The sequence below is a fragment of the Sinocyclocheilus anshuiensis genome, unplaced genomic scaffold (assembly GCF_001515605.1).
Source record: "Sinocyclocheilus anshuiensis isolate Anshui unplaced genomic scaffold, SAMN03320099.WGS_v1.1 scaffold101, whole genome shotgun sequence".
Lineage (NCBI taxonomy): Eukaryota > Metazoa > Chordata > Actinopteri > Cypriniformes > Cyprinidae > Sinocyclocheilus > Sinocyclocheilus anshuiensis.
The window spans coordinates 2,761,528-2,782,662 of record NW_015540892.1 but is presented as its reverse complement, the minus strand read 5'-3'; the positions used below and the strand labels follow the sequence as shown (position 1 = coordinate 2,782,662).

General features: G+C 38.4%; 1 pseudogene; it reads left to right on the top strand.

Moving 5' to 3' along the window:
- Nucleotides 1-155: 155 nt before the first annotated feature.
- Nucleotides 156-21,135, top strand: LOC107688871 (serine/threonine-protein kinase 24-like; annotated as a pseudogene).

Here is a 21,135-nt window from a genome sequence, read left to right as displayed (position 1 = left end):
TTGTGACTGGTTTTGTGGTCCAGGGTCACATAGAGAAGAAGAAGAAGAAGAAGAAGAAGAAGAAGAAGAAGAAGAATTTAAACACATTGCTGATTGCACGCACTCTGAGTCTGTGCCATATGATTAGAGTTACAAACCCCTCCCCTCTCCTGTCGGGGCGGGATCTGACGCGTCCGGATCCGCCCTGATGTCCCGATGACAGCACGGACAAGATGGCGGCCAGCTGGGAAGTGAAGTGAGGATGTCAACATCATTTCTTCAGTTCAAACAAGTCGGGATTTTCACCACCCACTGCCTCGATCAATCCGCGATATAGTTCATGTTCCGTGCATCTGTTTTAGGAGCCGAAACCGGGGCATTTTTACGCAAATGCGCGCATGTTTTTGCGCTATGTTTTGGAAATCCGTTTGCGCAAAGAGGACCATCAACTCTTGACAAGCGATCTGGCCTGCATGACCCTCCAAAACCCACTCCAGGAGTCATCAAAAGAGCGTTTCAACACCTGATCGCACGCTACATCGACTGAAACTCCGCGATCAGTCCGATCGACGCTGTTTTGATTGGTGTTTGTGGTGATTTCCGCGAGGAAGAGCAGCGGTTCTCATTAAAGCTGCGGAAGTGGAGGAGAGGTTTTCACGCCAGTCATCTTTCAGATGCACTTTCTGTCCTTCCGTGGATGCTCTTTGCTCCATTATCCAGCTGTAAAATATCTAAGACCGCATTAAACTCGGGCAAACGGGATCCAGGGGTGCATTAGCTGTATTTTGTCCGGAAACCGTGTTTTTTGCTGACTTGCTGGCCAGTTTTAGTGGTTAAAGTGACGCCATGGCTCATTCTCCAGTGCAGGGCAGTCTGCCTGGGATGCAGGTAAAGATACACACACCATCTTTTATTTAAAGTCTACTGTGGAACATATTAAGGTTTTTAAAGTGTATATGTATGTTGTAATATCCCTCACTTTCATAAGCTTAAGAGTTACTATTCTCTGATAAGTTGCAGAAGACCATAAATCTGTTTGACTCCCTCTTTGTCTAATTTGTTAAATAGTGGTAACGTTAAACATAAACTTGTGTTATGCAGTATGTGTATTATTGCACTGTACATGCAGGGTGAAGTGATAGGGTGAACACTCATGTAGTTGTTCAGGGGTTTTCAGTCTTGTAGATGCCACTGGAACCCCAAATATGATATGTGCCATTCTAATAATGTAAAAGGCTGCTATATATTTTCTCACATAAGTAACCAATTTATACTGTGAATGATTTAATTATAAGTTAGTTTATGAACATTATTTGGAAAATATTTCTGAAATATTGTTGCATTTTTATATATATTTTTTCTGTATTTTTTATTTTTTTCTCTAAACTTTTTAATGTACGGCCTTATACTCCCATTGTATGTGCCTGTTTGGTTGCTAGTTTAAAAACCCATTTAGTAGTGGACTGGAGGTGGTTTGATTAGGTGTGGTTTACCGTATTTCAGATGTTTATTGAGAAACACAGCGAATATGATGCTTAACAGAAGAGGCTTTGAGTCCTTCATCATCTGCGAAGCTTGGAGGACAGCAATTTAGAAAGCATTTCCATTAAATATTAACAGTATGTTCTCGCTCTCTAAAGAGCATTAGCACCACCTTTCTGGGGCATCCTTTATGAAACCAAGATCATGTATGAAGTAGGACAGTACCAATGTAGAACCCTTTTCAGGGTAATTCTGTTAAAATGTTCATGTTCTTGCCCTCTAGAGAGCATTAGCACCACTGTAACCTTTTTGGGACATCCTTTATGAACCATGATCATGTATGAAGTGGGACAGTACCAGTGAAGAACCATTCTGTTCTTCAAAACACAAAGACCCAAGAAAGAAAGGAAAATGTGAAGTGGAAGGGTAGAGACAAAAGGAAAGAGGGCGATGAGGGATGGAGAGATGTCTCCAGAGAGTAGCCGTCATAACTGGGTCACTTGGTTGGGTCTCTATTCATGCTGGGCCATATGACTGGTTTGCCCTCAGGACAGGAGAGCAATCTGCCATGCCGAGTAGTTGAAATGGCTTGTCGTTCCTTTAGGTTGAAAATGCAGGAAGCCATTGTTGGCTAAGAACCTCCATTTTTTAAGGAGGCCCTAAAAACCAAAGAGGGTCCATGTGAGATGAGGAAAACCGGAATTATGTAGGAGGTCACAGACTTCCAGGGAGGGCCACAAGTCACCAGTTCTGAGAGCGCAGAGATGGAATATCTAGTATTTCCTTATGGGTCACAGAGGAATTGTGGTGGTCATCCATTAGGAACTTTTCAGAAGCCAGCATGCTCTCTCACCTGGCTGTAACACCCCTCATATGGCCGGCCTCAGAGTATCCAGCTCCCTAAAACACAACCACAGATGGGAGCCAAGGGATGACGTGTCCTTCTAAAAGAATTTGTTGGCTGTTACACCTGTCAGTGTGCATCGGGATCAGGATTACAGAGATCAGCTGGGAGTGTAGGTGAGCAATCAGCATTAGGGCTGAATCAGGGAGCAAAGCCTTCATCATCTCCGTGATGGGACGAGTAGATGACAGCTAATGAATCTCTGAGTGATGCATTAAAGGGCTTCTCTGTGGGTGTGTGCGCTTTGAGGAAAGACGTGCGAAAATCATCTGTGTATGAGAAAAGCGATTTGTGTGTGTGTTCATAGGATGGCATCACTAGTTGACAGAGCGCAGATTGGCAATCGGTCTCCAAGATATTTGTCAGCACGCGTCATTTATCATGGTGACTACTGTTCACTGGCCTCTTTTTCCCTCTTTCATGAAGACTTTTGTCATCTTTTTAGATATATTGCTTGATGTGCTGGACTGGAGTTGGTTGATTTGTGTTGTTTAAAGCAGTGGTCCTCAGCTGAGTTTGTTCTGGGAGGTTCAAATGCTGAGAAATGTGTAGGAAAAAATGCAACTACCCAGCATAGCAGCAAAAAAAAAAAAAAAATGTGTATGCCCAATCAAAATGTGTGTCATTAAATTCCCTTGGTAAAATCTAGTCAAATTAGACAGATGCAAACAAGGACAGGTTGTCTCATCCATGAAAATAATGAACGAAAATATGCAAAAATTACTCGAGGCTGAATTGATCAAAATACAGTATGAAATGTAATATTGTTAAAAATTATTACAATTAAGATAACTTATTATTAATGTTGAAAACACTAATAATGTTGAAAATATTTTTGTGGAAACTGATATATATTTTTTGAAGAATTCTTTAAATAGAAAGTTCAAAAGCACAGCATTTATTTGCTAGCAGAAGCTTTTGATACATTATGAATATCTTTACTGTCACTTTTGATCAATTTTATATGGCCTTGCTAAATAAAAATATTAATGGCTTTCCACAAAAAAAAAGATTTCTTACTGACCCCAAATTTTTTAACAATACTGTGCATTGAATATGGGTTAAGCATAGAAACTAAATTATACATTTTTCTATCCAGCTTATGAGTTGTTGATAATTTTGCACATTAATGAAAATGATTCAGATTTTAATACTATTAAGTGTTTGATTTTAAGGACACGTTTATGTTAAACAGTATTGAGTCAAAAGGTAAAATCGGGATCCTGTAATGAAACCGGTTCAGAAGCACTTGAATAAATGAATCCAATGCTATTTGTATAAAATGAAATGGAAAATACATCTTCAATCATTTTAAACCTTTGCTAGAGGTAATCAGCCCTTTCAGCCTTATATCAAAGCATGGTCAAGATATCCCTAAACAGATTTCCATTTATTTATGGCACCCTAAGGTATGAGGAATTAGAATAATGTACTATAGGCTGTGGGCAAAATCTGCTCTCTTTCATCTTGTATCTTTGGCGCACTAATGCTGTGGACGATCGGCTCTGTCGTCATCCATTTAACTGGATTTCACACTTTTATGAGGTCCCCATGAAATCCTGCCTGTGTGTACCTCCCGCAGCGCCTCTAATACTGCACTGGGCAAGCTGTTCTGCTGTTGTGTTCGGAATCAATATGACTCTGCGTTTGGTAGGTTTAGAGTTTATGCTAGCAAAAGAGATTTGGAGGATTTTAAGGTCGTGAGTTTTTGCGTGCTCGGAGGATATGCGCAGCAGCAGTTCAGGATTGTCTTAAATTCTGGTCACACTGACGGTTAGTCTAGCATGGTTTGTTTTGCTTTGTTTGAATGATCTTGGAGAAGTGGTAGTGATGTTTGGGATGGTTTTTCGAGGCGTAAGTTAGCATGCAAGTGTTAAACCCAGAGCAGTTTGAGGTTTAGTTAGTTCTGCTGTTATTTATTCAAGTGCTGCTCAGTTTAACCACTGTGGACTCTGCAACGAACTGCCTCATGCTAATAATGTCAACGCTGTTTGTAGCTCTCTCTGTGTTTCCTTTAAGAAGGCCTCAGGGGTCTGAGATGTTCAGGGTCATGGCTGAGACCTCTGGGAACTTTGGTCCCAACCAGATGTGCTTCAGTTCTCAAACATACTCAGGTCCTGCTTCAGTAGCGTTTCAAAGAACTTCTAGTCAAACCAAACACTGGATTATAAAAGCCTATTTTAAGATTGGTCAGAAGTACCATTGCAGTATGTTTAACCATAACTAACTAGGCCCAAGGCTCTTTTCTGTAACATCATGTGATTTATCCGTACTGCATGAATTAGTAAATTGTTTAATCTGCATAAAACTAATTGAAGACCTAGACTGCAATGTCTTTGTTCTTCTTTCCAGAATTTAAAAGCAGATCCTGAGGAGTTGTTCACTAAGCTGGAGAGAATCGGTAAGGGTTCGTTTGGAGAGGTGTTTAAGGGCATCGACAATCGCACACAGAGGGCTCAAGGAAAAGTGATATCTCCTGTGTTAACTGAATTCCACTTGAACAGGCTGGAACCCATAGGGCTTCATTCAGGTCTCAGATCTTTTTAGCTACACTACTGTTCCAGTATTTTTATGCCTTTGTAAGAAATTGATACTTCTGTTCACCAAAGTAGGATTAAAGGCTTAGTTCACTCAAAAATAAATTCTTACATCTTTTACGCATCCTCAGGTCTTTCCACAACCTTCGTTCAACTTTTAAAACATTAAAGGGGTCATCAGATGCAAAATGCACTTTTACATGTTGTTTGAACATAAACGTGTGTCGGCAGTGTGTGTACAAAACCACCCTATAATGACAAAAATCCACCCAGTTTTATTGAAGACATTCAGCAGTAAATCACAGTGTTAAGCCAGTGCGACAGTCCCTTTGTCACCAAATACTACGGTTCCTACCTAAAGGTGAGTGGCCAGCATATACAAAAAGGCACTTTGAGGTCATGCCGTGTGATCTGAAGGATGTAGGTCATGATGACACAGAGGGCTCAAGGAAAAGTGATATCTCCTGTGTTAACTGAATTCCGCTTGAACAGGCTGGAACCCATAGGGCTTCATTCAGGTCTCAAATCTTTTTAGCTACACTACCGTTCCAGTATTTTTATGCCTTTGTAAGAAATTGATACTTCTGTTCACCAAAGTAGGATTAAAGGCTTAGTTCACTCAAAAATAAATTCTTACATCTTTTACGCATCCTCAGGTCTTTCCACAACCTTCGTTCAACTTTTAAAACATTAAAGGGGTCATCAGATGCAAAATGCACTTTTACATGTTGTTTGAACATAAACGTGTGTCGGCAGTGTGTGTACAAAACCACCCTATAATGACAAAAATCCACCCAGTTTTTTTTTTTTAATCTACTAAAATCATTACCCTTTTCTCAAATCAAGCCGTTCTCAGCTTCTTGTCTGTGTGATGTCACACAGACCAAGGCCCCTCCCACGATAGTTGATTGACACGGCCGTCTTACCTTAGACCCGCCCTGAGTGAGTTGTCATCAGTCCACCATTGTTTCGACGCCGGAGCAGATGTAGACAAGAATGACTCCTAAGTCATTCGATTTAAGTGTTTTGTTGTTGGATGTAATAAGGAGCATAGCAGTCGTCATTAACTCCCGACATCTGAGTCACTGAAGATGCAGTGGATTACGTTTGTATTTGAAGGGAATGCACCCCCCGATCTACCTAACAGCGTCTATGTTCGCGCGAATCATTCGTGATCCAGCTTCACCTCCAGAAGAATTGAGTATAAGGTTTTTTTTATGAATCTTTGCAAATGGCCTTTCCTAATAACGTGCTAGTTAGCAAGTTTCACGATGAATGCGGCTAAAGTTTACCGTCTCTGAGAGCGGCTCGGAAGAGAGGGGCGGGGTCAGCAGAGCTCATTTGCATTTAAAGCGGCATGCAAGAAAATGGCTTGCTCTGAAAAGAGCTGATTTTGACAGGGTAAAAAGGGTATTGTTTTACACTACCATTGAGAAATTATAACCAAAGTATGTTATAGACTTTTCATTAAGACCCTAAAGAGTCATATCAACTTGTGGAAAATGGGCATCCGATGACCCCTTTAAGATATTTTTAATAAAACCTGAGAGATTTTGGTCCCTCCATTGTCCAAAAATTAGATGCATCAAAAGGTTCATAAGAATATTGTAAAAGAAATCAACCTGAATCGAGCAGTTTATGAAGTCTTATGAAGAGACACAATAGTTTTTTATGATGAGCAGATTTAATTTAGGCTTTTAATCACATATAAACATTGATCAATGGACATGCATAGAGTACATCAAATATGATAAACAGAATCTCAAAAGTGCTTGCCTGACATGAGGTTTGTTCTTGCATGTCACGCAAGCACATTGGAGTCTCCGCAAGAACCATTGAGGTTTGTTTTTGTGCATTAAGCAAGTACGGTTGAGCTGCTGTTTACCATATATAATGTGGGTTTTATATGGGTTTGGAATGACAGGAAGGTGAGTAATTGATGACTGTATTTTCATTTTTGGGTGAACTGTTCAGCTTTAACCTCTGATTTAAAAGCCTCATTACTCCAGCTTATAAGAAATTACTGTACCCTCCATCCTCAAGTAGTCATTTTTTCTTCTTCTAATTTGGTACTAAAGAAAGCTTGTTTATCTTACCACAGTTGAAAACAGTTGTGCTACTTAATGAAGTATGGAATTGGCAACACAATGTCTTTTTTCTGTTGCTGAAGTGATGCCAGTACACTGACATTTCTATAGTCCAATTTTGGCTTCAAAGAAACCGCTTCTCTAGAAGCTCATCAGTCTATTGTTCTTTAGAGAGATGAAGGCTGTTCCATCTGTGAGTGTACAATACTCTCTTGAATCAAGACAGCATACTGGATTTAAACAGGACAGAGAGAAACCGAGAGAAAGGGACGGCCCAGATGCATGCCAGAAAGAGGACACCAGAGTTTGAGGAACAGACACCCCTCAGGTCCTCAACTGGCAGCTTTGTTCAATAGTATATGCCAAACGACAGCAGAGCAGGCTGGATTGTGGGCCTTGTAAGTAGAAAGAAAAAGAAAAAGCTTCATCTGAAGTTTGCAAATAAGAAAACGTGGTAACTTCGAGACTGGACAGTAAATGATTAGATAAGACTGAAACTAGGTTTGAAGTAATGGGAACAATTTGATACTAAGATCTGTGAGAACTGCTAATCAAAACCATTTGAAGTGCTACAGAAAGTCAGTTTATTAACTTGTGCCAAAGTTCTGCCCAGATGTCATTGTTCACTCAAGTATCCTCCATTTTCAACAAAGTTTGAAGAATACAGCATTTATTTATTTAAAACAAAATCCTTTGTGAAATTATTTTTACTGAAATCTTTGAACAATTTAGTTTTTGAACATTAGTGAATAAATATATTAATGTTGCATAGAGATTTCAAAATATTTGAATTGTATAGTTTATGTAAGCTGACCATTTATCCTTTCACACATGAACCCTGTTAAATTGACCATAGAGCTGAATCTATGGTGCCACCACAAAATAAATGCTTTACTCATTTTAAAGTCTAAATTGAAAATGATTATATAAAATATCAACAAGCCTCAGAATAATGACAAGAAATTGCTTCTTTATTGAGCTGACCTCATAAAACAAACATACAGCACAACCAGTGTAGTCCGATTCATGAGCAATTGAGTGTTAAGGACCTGTTTTTTAATGAATTCCTCAACTCACAAAAGTTATCATTTTGTATTCGGTATGGCATGAACACTTTAAATTTTAGAGTTCATGAAATTTACATCGATGTCTGTAGTGACGTGTTGTTCATGACAACATGTAATTAAAAGCACATTTTTGGTCCCATATTACTACTACTCCTAGTTTAACAAATGGCAGCTATATTTGGAGATTGATGTGCAATGTTTTTGTGCTTCATGTTCATATTTATGAGAAGTTGACCATGTTTTTGTTCCATGCTAGTTAGCTAAATTAGGGAAATGTGCTTCCTGTATTACATAGGCCTACATTACTGTGTGTAATGGCACCTTTTGGCAGGATTTGTAAAGGAAAGCTGTTAGAGAGTAAAAACATCACACCACATTTGTCTTTATTTTTCGGTTGATGTAGAATTCAGACAGATTAATATGACTTGAGCTCACACCGATGACCTTATTACTATTTGGCAGGCCGTCAGGCGGCATGATCAGTCCACTTCCCACTGTGAAGAAGTGTAAAACTAGCGTGTGTGGGTGTTCTTTAAATCAGCCTTGAAACCATTTCAGCCTTTCTGTCTCGCGCTCTCTCTTCCTCGACCACAGCATGCGCCAAATGTTCATAATCTTTGATGCCCCATATGGAGTTGGGATTCTCAACATTAAACTTAAGCTGAATTAGCCCCGGTGTCACAAATGGAAGCAGAAAATTAATGCTCAAGTTAAAAGGAACCATAGTGAAGTCACATTTCTATTTGTTGTTCGTTTAAAGCTGCTATCCAGAAAGAGAGAAACACAGACGGCAGCTGTAATTTCTGCCTGGGGAAATATACGACATGTATTTTTGGGAGAGAAACACAGCCCGTAGCATCAGTTATTACTTTGAAGATCTGTAACGGTGAACAGGTAGTGAAATAACTGGTTCAGAATTGTAGAGAGCATGTTACTGTTTTTTTTTTTCCATTAGATTTTAAACTAGGTACATTTTCCTGCCTGTGCAAAACTCACTGTTAATTAACTATGGCAGTGTTTGCTAATCCATTGCTAAGTTGTTCCGAATGGCTTAGGAACGTGCCAAGATATCCTGGATGGTTGTTTAGATGTTTTGTGTGGTTTCTAGGTGCATTTTTACTGTCCCATGTTAAAAGATCTGTAGTTTCTGTAGCATTATTTACACTGCAGGGGAAATACGATAATTCTTATGACAGATTTTTTTCCTTCAGTTCACCTCCCCCAAAGACCACACCTTATAAAATTTGCCAAAGTTTCATGGGGAAAAATAGGTTAATTGTTTATTGTCAGGATTGTTGCAATGTTTGAAAGACAGCTCACACAGGAGGCACTTTCAAATCAAGCGGCTTTCTGTTGGTCAATGCGGCGAATTTGCGCGACCAACTTGAACTTGTTGCGAAATCTGCTTGGGGGGAAATATTTCACCCATGTGGGAAATTCCCGATCACATAAATTCCAATTAATGTTACTGGATTTTGACGACTAAAATTTGCAGCATTTTATAACTGCTTGTTCATTATGTAAAAAATGTAATCTTGGCAAGTATTTCCATAAAGTCAGTCAGTTATGTCCTAAGTGAACAAACAGTTGGGAAAGAAATCGGATGCGTGTCAGTTTATTACATCATCGCATCCTCACATAGCCTAATGCAAACCTGCTGCTGTCTGTTATTAATGTTAATCAAACAATAAAAAAAGTCACTTACTGCTTTTGACTGAATAATATTAGTAGCTTTAATAAGAAAGAACAGGTGTATATTTAATTCATTGGTGAAGACTATGAAGTGTTTTACAGTTTAACTCTGGTTTTAATTACCATTTTGACAACTGATTGTTTAATGCAATATCTGTGTTTCAAATTGTGCAAATAGACAGTCTTCAGGCTTGTTAGATATTCTCGATAGCCCTGTTGAAATAACCAGCATATGCTGTTTTTTTCAAGAGGGAGTACATCTCAAAATTGGGAAGATTACAATTCAGATTGTGATTTTGTGTTATAAGATTGATATATGATATTTTAGGAAGATCACCCACCCTTAGTGTGAGATATGCACCGAAGTTTAGTAATTAGGATTAGGGGTCGGTATGAGCATATACCAAAAAAAAAAAAAGTGTGCATCTTAGTTTCAGCGTGGCTTGCCAGTACTGCAGTGTGCAGAAGAGCATAAATTCATTATTTCAGGTGCAAAAGTGAGAGAGAGACACAAAGCGCTCAACACAGAAAGATGAAAGAGCACACAGAACTTTGTAGCTGCGCTGTGGTGAACCATTAGGTGCAATAAATTAATCGTTCACTTTTAAGAGGCTCTCGGCGTGCTTCTTCATTTTCAGTTTCTACACACACACACACACACACACACACACAGACTCACGTTCTCTCACTCTAAGCTCATCATGTGAGGTGGGAGGTATGTAACCCAATTTTCACTCTTCCCTCTCTCTGTGTAGCTAATCCCAAATTAAAGGAGAGATTAGGATTACACATTTACCCTCTCACTAGCAAAAGCCCCGACTCCTCTGGAAAAGCTGTTGTTGCTTATTTGTGAGTTGATGGGTTTTTCTCGCCTTTCAACATCCAATTCCTCTTCATCTTTCTCTTCCTGTAGGACACAAAGTTATGGATCATCATGGAGTATTTAGGTGGTGGATCTGCCTTGGATTTGGTACGATGCAGAACTTTTATTCTTGATAAACCTTAAAAATCATAATACATGCATAACATATACATTTTATGTAGCTTTTGTGATGTTTATAATGGCTTGTGTAGAATTTTCCTCTTGAAGATGTGGTTTCACAAGCGTAAAACATACACGTTATATCTACCTAATATCACTATTTTTTGTTTTATACAAAATTATATGCATTTTTTTGTTGTCATGATCAGCCAGGGCTTGTGGTTAATCATTGTTCACTTTCAGCTGGAGCCTGGTGCTTTAGACGAAACGCAGATCGCCACCACCCTGAGAGAGATCTTGAAAGGCCTGGAGTATCTACACTCTGAGAAGAAGATCCACAGAGACATCAAAGGTATGGATGGTAGAATCAAGGTCATCTTGACCTTAAACGATATTGCACACACAGAAATGAAAGAAAATTTCAAGTTCTCCTTTGCAACTTTCTGGAGTCAGGATGCACTTTTATTTATCAGTCCACCAAGATGCAAAGTTTCATTTACAAAGTACCAAGCTTCTACATTGAACGCTTTGAGGAGGTTTTGTTTGGTTGTACAACATATATAAATAATTATTAGCAGTTATTAGCAAGTATACATTATCAGTTGTACAGCTTCATTCATGGAAATAGTCTGTTGTTATTGCTTCGGTTTTTTGCATATTATTGCAGCCCTTAAGGCTGATTCACACCAACGCAAGATGAAAATTCAGATTTTCATATGTGATTTGACTTTTCAGTCCATTGCATTAAAAAACGTCAGCAGTTGCCACGGTTACTCCATTATACAAAATGCTGAGCAACTTTCTGCTTCCGACACCTACTTGTCACTGTGAAGAAAGAAAACATATTTAAATGTTTTTGAAATAGTGTTTAGATTTTTCCCCCCAATAATGTTTATCAAATAACACTAAATAGAAGAGTACGGAGTCAGGAAACCCAGTTCTGGATTTTTTTCTCTGCTATTCACTGCCGTTTAACAAAATACTCTGTTCGTGAGCACTACCAAGTCATGATTTTAGGTAACAGCAGCTGCTCTGACATTTGACTAAAATGCAGATAATATTGGTTGGCCAGTTTTCTTCACAGTGTGATGGAAAAGAATGGAACACACACTTTTTTTTTTTTTTTGTCCAAAAAAAGAAAATCTGCCTCAATGATGGCATGCAAATGTTTGGTTGGTCTGAACAGAGACATTTACTGCAGTTCTTTCAAATTAAAATGTTTATTACACCGAATTGTCATGCCAAATATGTGACCCTGGACCACAAAACCAGTCTTAAGTCGCTGGGGTATATTTGTAGCAATAGCCAAAAATACATTGTATGGGTCAAAATGATGGATTTTTCTTTTATGCCAAAAATCATTAGGATATTAAGTAAAGATCATGTTCCATGAAGATATTTTGTAAATTTCCTACTGTAAATATATTCAAACTTAATTTTTGATTAGTAATATGCATTGCTAAGAACTTAATTTGGACAAGTTTAAAGGCAATTTTCTCAATATTTTGATTTTTTTGCACCCTCAGATTCCAGATTTTCAAATAGATGTATCTCGACCAAATATTGTCCTATCCTAACAAACCATACATCAATGGAAAGCTTATGTATTCATGATGTATAAATCTCAATATCGAAAAATTTACCCTTATGACTGGTTTTGTGGTTTATGGGTTTTTTCAGTATGTTAAAAGGCTGAAGTACATGTATAAATCAGAGATTTTAAAATGTCTTGATGATCATCCAGATATTTATCATAAACAATTAAGACAACAAAATTAAATAAATATTTCCAAAATTATATTGACATTGTACTAAAGCAAGCTGGTAAAAAAATATTTGGATATATTTGGACATACAGTAAAATATTTGCTATTAAGCTGACAATATGATATTAACCCTTTAGTTTTTTCCCACAAAACTATTAAAAACGAGTTCTGTCAATACAATGATGAGATAGAATTTTCTGGTTTCTGACTATTCTTTAGAATCACCTCGGGTGTGCATTATTTTTCTAATAATTCAACGGCCCGGAGTCAATTATTCCGCTTATACTACGGTTACCACACCTCAAGACATCAATCAGATGATATATTTAAAGGGATTCGTCCGGTTTTTGTACTTAAATCGCTATCGTGAGTAGGATTATTTCTTCCGCATCTCATCCAACGCCTCTTTTGCTAGTTCCAAAACGTCACTTTAAAGCTGGTAATGGAGGCTTGAGCCATTGATAGCATTCTAATCTGATTCTAAAGCAGTTATTAGAAAGAGAGCGAGAGAGACAGAGAAAGAGCGAGAGAGAGAGCTTGTGTGAATTAGGCTACCTTGCACACCTTAGAACGTTCGTCAGCCAATCAGATTCAAGCATTCGGCCCCGTAGTATAAACATTATTTAATATTTTACACATTACTGGTATAATATGTTAAAACCATAAAGGCTCTAAAAATGCATTATGTGAAATGTTTTTGTTCAGCACACCTTTGGGCCCTCTGAGGGGTTCCCAGACCCCAATTTGAAACCGTAAGCTATCTCACTGTTTGTTGGTACACTCTAACTAAATGCACACTTGACCTCCTTGTTTGTTTCTTTCAGCTGCAAATGTATTATTGTCAGAGCAAGGGGAGGTGAAGCTGGCAGATTTCGGTGTGGCCGGTCAGCTCACAGACACGCAGATCAAACGCAACACGTTTGTGGGCACACCCTTCTGGATGGCCCCAGAAGTCATCAAACAGTCTGCCTATGACTCAAAGGTGAGGGTCACTGTAGACATGCCAAGACGGACTTGCTAGCTAGAAATCCATCATTGCGCCAGACGTCTGGCTCTGGATTTGGTGTTAATTGTAATATCTTGTCAGTTTTTCCATATGATTCATTTAGATGAGCGATGGCCGGTTCCACTTCCACATGACCTGACATGAAAACATTGCCTGTTCACATTAATTTTTTTTGCTTTTCCTGCCAGGCTGACATTTGGTCATTGGGCATCACGGCGATTGAGCTGGCTAAAGGAGAGCCGCCCCACTCCGATCTTCACCCCATGAAGGTGCTGTTCCTCATTCCAAAGAACAACCCCCCTACACTGGAGGGCAGCTACTGCAAACCTCTGAAGGAGTTTGTCGAGGCCTGTCTAAACAAAGAGCCCAGTTTTGTGAGTATGCTCATAGGGGATTCCCAGAGGTCATTTCCTCCTGTCTGGTTCACTGATCCTTCTGGCAAAACAGTTTATTCTATTTCTGCTACTCGGGTCACGATCTTTTCATGCTTGTCAAGGCATGTACTATAATTGTACCTGCATCAAAAGACAAAACTGAAGTTTAATTTCAAAGGACCCATCTCATTTTTTTGTATCTTTCTCTCAGAGACCGACAGCCAAAGAGTTGCTGAAACACAAGCTCATCGTGCGCTATGCGAAGAAAACATCCTATCTGACAGAGCTCATCGACAGATACAAGCGCTGGAAGGCCGAACAGTCCCGAGCGGAGTCCAGCTCCGATGAATCTGACTCGTATGCTACTCAAAACACAACTAAAATGCTTTTTTATAAATGTTAAAGAAATAGTCCACCCAACAAATAATTCTGTCATAATTTACTCACCCTCATGTTGTTCCTAAACAGTATGTGTTTCTTTCTTCTGTGGAACGTAAAAGGATATTTACCCTTTTATTTACCTCACATTGTATTGTATTGTATCTTGTATTGTATTGTTATAGATGAAAAACACAGACATAGAGTCAAGAGTTTTGGAATGACATGAGAGTGAGGAAATAATAACAGAATTTTTATTTTCAGCTGGTTTTCAACCCTGGGTTAATGCAACTAGCAGAAATATTTACATGCTGTTTAATTTCGTCATCTTCAGAAATGGTTAAAATGCCTAAATGAAGTAAACATGTTAAATTATTACTTTTTTCTTTTAATTATTAAAGCTAATACAAGATAAATTGAATGATCATAGCAAATTTACATTTCCAAAGATGTAGAACGGATTAAAATAGGTTTTAAATTATTGTTGTGTGCTGTTCTTGTCCAAGAAATGTTTGTTTATATATATATATATATATACAGTTTAAGGGGGTCTGAATACTTTCCGTACCCACTGTATATATATATATATATATATATATGTGTGTGTGTGTGTGTGTGTGTGTGTGTGAGAGAAAACATTAAGGTTAACCCTGAAATTTTAAAGCTTTACTACCCAGTAAAGGTTAGTAGTTACAAGTATGAAGAGTGTGAAATGTGGAAGATCTAAGAACTTAATCTGGGATTACTTTACTCCAGGGTTAGAGTCAACAAGAGTTAACAGCTTCCGTTATACAGTCATTTGATAGAAAGTGGTTTACTCACAAGCTGCTCAGTTAACTAATCAAACAAGTTAAATAATTGTCATTAACATGATCTAGATTGCACAATCATTAAAGCTTTTCTCCCCTGCTTGTTTTTGGCCCTCTCCTAAAATCTTATACATTTCTGATGCATCCCCTTTCGTGTCTTTGTTCCACTCAGGGAACCGGATGGCCAGGCGTCCGGTGGGAATGACTTTGGCAGTGATGACTGGATCTTCACCATTCGAGAGAAAGACCCCAAAAAGCTGCAGAACGGAGCCAGTCCAACAGGAGAGGAGGTAGGTGACTGAGCTCAAGGCCACATCTGACTGTTGTGCTGTGTAAGCGGTTTCTTTATCTCACTGTGTGATGTTTTCTGCTTCCACAGGAGCCCAATAAGAGGCCTCTGTCCCAGAGTCTGTCCACTGTCATCACTCCAGTCTTAACTGAGGTAAGACATATCCATCACCTCCACAGCTGAACCGTCAATACCAAAATCAGAAATCCATTCATGTTTAAATGCTGATTTGTATTTGTACTTACCAGCAGTGAGGCCACATATTGGCTGTGGTGGTAGTGGTCCAACTTTTTGGGACCCCAAAGTGTTTTCTTATGCCTTATGTAAGGTCTCGTTTCTTTATTTCACCAGTGTCCGCTCACTATAGGATTTCTAGCTTCGCCACTGGTATAAAAAAGATATCAGCATGAAGATTAAAAGTGGCCCTTGAATGCTTTATTATGTCTTAAAAGCATCTTTTAAAGGCAGCCGTCACTCCCTCAGGCCTCTTACTAATCAGTATGGAGCAATGAGGTATTTGAGGCGGAGAGCGGAAAATAGAGGGATGCTGGGAAAAAAGCCCAGGGACAAGTGACTGCACACTAATTTGTTCCACCCTCTCCTTCGTTCAAGGACAAATCCTTCCATTTCCTGTCATGCTCTTCATGAGAGTGCAGTGCACTGTAGTCTAGACTCTTGACTCCACAAGAAGATTGTTTTTAGAGTAGGCGATATCATGATACATATTATGTAATAGAAGTATGTTGAATGGTAAAGATATTTTTCTATATCCTGGTATATATTCAGCACAATTTAAAACAATCAACAAATCAAAGTACTCCAAACCATTTGTGACATTTTACCAATTATAAAAGGGAGCAATTTGGTTATACAAAAGTTTCTTATATAGTTATAAATAATCTAGTAATATGATTAACTGAATAATTTGACAGTGTCATTAAACTATTACTAAACTAATAGTCTTGACAACAGTGTTATTAATGAGAGGGTGAATAAAAAAGGTAATAATTTACTTTAAGGTATCCTTGTTACATGTTACATGTACTTAGTATTATAATAACAATAAATTCTGTGTAATTACATTCTCCTAAGCCTAACCCTAATCCTAACCATTTAGTGAGTACATGTAGTTAATTAATATTACTCAGTTCTTAAATGTATAATTACACAATAAAATAAAGTGTAACAAAAAAGAAAACATCTTCCAAACCATGTATTTACTTAAGTATATTTTCTTATACCTATGATCAATGATTGAAAAAAAAATAAAATAAATAAATAAAATATATATATATAAATAAAGGCAAAATTGCTCTGTTTGCTGTGGAGTCAAGAAATCTGTAAATATGATTAAAAAATGAATATGAGACAAAACTACAGAATGTCACATTTTATTATTGGGTGTTTCAACACACAAATGTTTTACCAGCTAAGAAGGTCAGCACATTTAGAGTTCAGATACTATCTGATGTGACCATAAGTATTGGAACAGTTGCCTCACAGGTCTTTCTGAGTGATCAGCTGTATCCTGTTGCATTAATTCTTCAGATATTAAAAGCAGGGAATGTGTCGTTATCAGTTATAGCCATTGCTTTTGCATTCTGATTTTTGCATTCGATGACGACACACAAACTAGGATGAAGACGAGGGAGCTGACTTTGAGAGAAAAGCAAGCAATTTGGATGCTAAAAGAAAAGAGGAAGTCAATTAGAGCTATAGCAAAAACAAAGGGCATGGAGAAATCAAGAGTTTGGAGACCACCACCGGCGACATTAGCAACCAAGAACGACCTGATCGGCTGAGAAAAACAACAACTGTTAATGACAGACATATCATAAAAGATGTGAAAATTAATCCTAAAATACGGGTCTGTAAAATCACCAACAACCTCCAGAAAGCTGGAATGATGCTCTGACAATCTACTGTCCACAGGAGACTTTGAAACAGAATTACAGAGGCTACCCAGCAAGATGCAAACTTCTGACCAGCACCAAAAATAGAAAGGCAAGATTAGAGTTTGCAAAAGCCAGTAGAGTTTTGGAACAGAGTTTTATGGACAGATGAGACAAAGATTAACCTTTATCTAAGTGATGGGAAAGCAAAAGTGTGGAGAGAAAAAAGGGAACTGCCAATGATCCTATGCATATAGCCCCATCTGTAAAGCATGGTGGAGGTGGTGTCATGGCATGGGCATGCATGGCTGTCTCTGGAACAGGCCCTTTCAATTTTAATGATGACTTCATGTATGATGACAGTAGCAGAATGAATTTGGAAGGGTACAAAACCATCTTGGCTACCAATATTCAAGAAAATGCCACCAGACTCATCAGAAAGTGCTTCACATTGCATCAGGACAATGACCCAAAACACCCTGCCAGTTCAGTCAATGAGTTTATCAGAACAAAAAAAATGTAAAGTCTTGTATTGCCCAAGTCAATCTCCAGATTTAAATCCGATTGAACATGACTTTCACCAGCTGAAGAGGAGACTCAAGGCAGAAACTCCCCCTAACAAGCAACAGTTGGAATTTGCTGCATTAAAGGCTTGGAAATGCATTTCAAAGGATGAGACCAAGAGTCTGGTGATGTCTGTGGGTCGCAGACTCACTGCTCTGATTGCACGCAAGGGATCTGCAACAAAATAATAGCTTTTAATCTTTTACATCTGCCTTAAAGGTGGGGTAAGTGATTTCTGGTAGCCAATGTTGATATTTCAAATCACCAAAACAAACACGCCCCTACCTTCATCTGCCTTAAGTTCATCTGTCCCAATACTTGTGCTCACATCAAATAGTGGGATGAACTCTAAAAGTGCTGTCCTTTTTATTTGGTAAAACATTTATGTGCTGAAACAGCTAATAATAAAATGTGACATTCTGTAGTTTTGTCTCATATTCATCTTTTAATCATGTTTGCAAATGTCTCGACTCCACAGCAAACAGAGCAATTTGGTCTTTAGTGTTCCAATACTTATGGAGGGCACTGTGTATGTGTGTATATATATATATATATATATATATATTGTACATACACTACTCACAAAAAGGGATATTCGACTTTCAGGTGAAATTTATGGAAAATGTAAAAAGTCCATGCTTCAGTGGTTAGTTCACCCAAAAATGAAAATTCTGTCATTAATTACTCACCCTCGTGTTGTTCGAAACCCTCATCTTCGGAACACAATTTAAGATATTTTTGATGAAATCTGAGGGCTCTCTGACCCTCCCATAGACAGCAAGGCAACTACCATGTTCAAGGCCCAGAAAAGTACCAAGATGATCGACAGAGTAGTCCGTGTGACATCAGTGGTTCAACTGTAAAGTTACGAAGCTACGAGAATACTTTTTTGTGCAAAGAAAACCCAAAGGAACGCGCGTTCACGACAGTATCATGACGCGAGCGTCTGGCGGCGCTGTCACGTCATGAACTGTGTCGTGAACGCGCGTCCACAAGTGAAAATGTGGAATAAAGTCGTTATTTTTGTTTTCTTTGCACGTAGCTTCATAACTTTACAGTTGAACCACTGATGTCACACGGACTACTTTGTCGATCATCTTGGTACTTTTCTGGACCTTGAACATGGTAGTTACCGTGGTAGTTACCGGGGGGAAAAAAAAAAATAATTTATTTATTTGCAAAAAGCATAATATAGTAATATATACTGTTGCTGTGGTCTGAGTTGGTATAAGTAAGGTTGCAGGGTAAGGTCTCTTAATTAATGCTGTCACTACCATGGATGCTGTCTCTATGATAAGTGTGCTTTGGATAAAGGCGTCAGCTGCATGTCAAATTCTGTGCGTCCTCAGCTGAAGGAAGGGGCGGGAGATGCTGCAACAGCGACGGTAAAGCCTGAGGTTCTGGAGCAGCTCGGAGAGGCCATTTTTCTTGCTGAGGAGGCATATCCAGGGATCTCAGATGTCATGGTCACCCAACTTATTCAAAGGCTACAACGGTAAGGACAGCATACTGCAGTACTGATCAAGCCTCATGTAGCTCTTTACTGCAATAGTTCACCCTAAAATGAAAACTGTCATCACTTGAACTGTGCTCAACCTGGTTGCATTAGAAAATGACTCACATTTCCCCAAAATTGTTTTTGTTTTAGACTTCACATTTGGAATAATTTTGGTATAATTACAAGTCGCAAAGACGTGTGCCTACTCTAGAAGAAAAGCAACTAATTTTAACTTAAATTTCATTTATAAATAGAAGTTGAAGTGAGGGTGAATATGAAACATTCAAAAAGTATACCATTCAAAATATTTTTGAAATCTTTTTTAATTAAATTATTTAAATGTTTTTGAAAGAATACACCGCAAATATGATAAAATATTACAATTTAAAATAACTTCTATTTTATTAAATATTTTTAAACGTAATGTATTCCTTTGATGGCAAAGCTACATTTTCAGCTGCCATTACTCCAGTCTTCAATGTCACTAATTATTGTTATCAATGCTGAAACAATTGTGCTACTTAATAGTTTTATGGAAACCATAATACATTTTCAGGATTCCTTGATGAATAGAACATTTATAATAAAACAGCATTTCTTTGAAACATCACTCTTTTGTAAAAAAAATAAAAAAAAAAGGCTTACTGTCACTTTTGATCAATTTAGTGTATCCTTGCTGAATAAAATGGTATACTAAAATACCCTCAACCAAACAATAAAAAAGCCGAATTACAAAAAACCCTAAACTTTGATTATTTTTTTTTTTTTTCAGCAACATATCAGTGCTTTTAAGCCAGTACTTGCTTTGATGTAATGGTCAGAAATTATTTCTGTATAATAAATAAAACCTCGACCGGTCAACGAGTAAGCTTCCTTCATGCGCAGATTCTTCAGCTTTCGTTTTCTTACCTGTAGGTTCTCTAGGGGAAGAACATCATCCTCATCGCACCAGTGATTATTCCATTATCCTGTCCGTCTCTCTTCAGTCCCGCCCCCCGGCATCAGCTCAGCGAATCCTGACACCAGCAGACTCTGTGACGTCTACCCTGGAGGACCAACTGTCCTTCACTAGCTTATCAAGAGAATTTATCAAACTCCTCAAGCTTCCCCTAGTTTCACTTTTCTTTTATAATCTCAATCTCCTGGAACACTCTTTGGAGTGTGAGTGTATGTGTGTGTGTGCGAGTATGTATGCGTAATGGTGCGTTTGTAATGGAGACCGTTTAAGCAATGGACAAAACGTAGATGTAACTCCCTTGGCTAAGCTCAGAGCGAGATGGAGGCAGGTCTTTTTGCGTTATCGTACCCGAGCTTTTGGAAGAATGCATTAAGGTGTATTCCATCACAGGGTGAGGAGACCGGCCCGTCGCCGCCTCCTCCACCCTAAACAAAATACAAGATAGTGTGCATGACTCTGAACAAAATGCATGTGTGAAGACGGATGTCTGTCGGAGTGTGTGTGCGCATCCGAACCCTGATGTGAAGGAGATTGCAGTTCTCACGCTGAAATCTCAGGTAATCTGCGACGAGCAGACCAGTCATCCAGGAAGACAGAGGGCGCTATGTTTGGATTTGTGTACAGATCTGTGTATATAGTCTCAATTTTATAGACCTTTAAAAGAGATGATGGATTTTTGCAAATGAATCACTGTGTAAAGTGGCCAAGAGCTTCTGTAGATATTGTTAGAAACAAAAGAAAGGTAAATATTTAAAAATCAAGCCTCTGAAATGGCCGATACTGAAATGCCTTGCCTTTTTATCAAATGTACATTTTTGGGGGTGCTCTGTTCATTTTAATAAGAAATTAAAGGGTTTTACTCAAGGTTTGA